Source organism: Limulus polyphemus, unplaced genomic scaffold (assembly GCF_000517525.1).
Source record: "Limulus polyphemus unplaced genomic scaffold, Limulus_polyphemus-2.1.2 Scaffold5591, whole genome shotgun sequence".
In the NCBI taxonomy this organism is placed as follows: Eukaryota; Metazoa; Arthropoda; class Merostomata; order Xiphosura; family Limulidae; genus Limulus; species Limulus polyphemus.
In genome coordinates, this window is record NW_013671201.1 from 14,735 (window position 1) to 16,375 (window position 1,641).

Below are 1,641 nucleotides of genomic sequence, written 5' to 3' on the forward strand. Positions count from 1 at the left end.
TGTAACTAAGAAAGTGAATATTAAGTTTAACACCAGTCTTTCTAGAACTATTAAACAATTATCGTTTTTTATCCCATATTTATTCCCCCCCCAAAAAAAACTTTTTCGTACTTAACATATATAATACGTCTCTCTATAAGTGTTTGAAAAGAAAAGTTTGGTTTCAATTTCGCGCAAAACTACACGAGGGTTATCTGTGCTAGACGTCTCTAATTTAGCAGTGAAAGACTAGAGAGAAAGCAGCTAGTCATAAACACCCACAGTCAATTCTTGAGCTACTCTTTTACCAACGAATAGTGGGATTGATCGTTACATTATAACGTCACCACGGCTAACAGAGTGAACATGTTTGGTGGGACGGGGATTCGAACCCACGACCTTCAGATTGCGAGTCGAGCGCCCCCTAACCACCTGGCCATGCCGGACCTTCTTAGTGTGAATAACTTATACAGGTTCTTCTTATTGAGAATAAAAATTGAGGGTTCTTTCCATAGAGTGTGGCTAAGGCGTCTTGTTCTGTTCAAAGTTTGTATAAAAAATAAAATAATAAAAAATATACCTTCCCAATATAAATAAAGTAAAACGTTGGGTTTTTACAGAAAGGTAAAAAAAAAAAGGCAGTAACATATTTACATTGTATTTAGTTACTTTCAATGGTGGGTTCTTTCAAGTATTCATTATGTTAACGATAATGGAATGAGAACCTTTCCATGGTTTGTCTACAACTTTGTTTATCCATTGTACCAAGTTCTTTCAGTATTTTTTTTATTGTTGCTACCGAGCCAGACAAAATTGATTTCTACAAATCGATAATAATCTTAGGTACATTCAGCGTGTCATGAAAACCTGCGTACTCGAAGATAATACCGTTGAGAAGACGTGGTTCTGTTATTGTTGCCTATTTCCACCTCGTCCGTGAATTATTCGGTTCAATACGCCCTTGGGCAGGTAGCTAAAGATAAATAAAATGTTTGTTGTTGTTTTTTTCGCGTGTGTTATTACGTAAAATATTTTGTTGGCATAGTTATGACATGATAATGACTCTAGTTCATAATAAAAAAAAACTGACAAAATATACTAATATATTCAACACAATAAGTGATAAAAAAATCGAAGTTATTAATCACGTAGAAAGCCCCACCCCCACCCCTCAGTGGCACGGCGGTATGTCTGCTGACTTACAAGGCTAGAATCCGGGTTTCGATACTCATGGTGGGCAGAGCACAGATAGCCCATTGTGTAGCTTTGTGCTTATTTCCAAATAAACACGTAGAAAGATTCAAGATAACAAGATAAATTTCGTAGTAAACGTTATTATCAAACGTGAATATAGGATTATTCAAAGTAGTATATGAAAATTAAGATTACAAGTTTCGACATGCATGCCCCCGGGTTTGCCAAGTTTCGACATGTATGCCCCCGGGTTTGCCAAGTTTCGTACATTAAAGAACCCATCTCCGCTTTATAGAACAAGACGTGGGCCCGGCATGGCCAGGTGGTTAGGGCGTTCGACTTGCAATCTGAAGGTCGCGGGTTCGAATTCCCGTCACACCAAACGTGCTCGCCCTTTCAGCCGTGGGGGCGTTATAATGTGACGGTCAAACCCACTATTCGTTGGTAAAAGAGTAGCCTAAGAGTTGG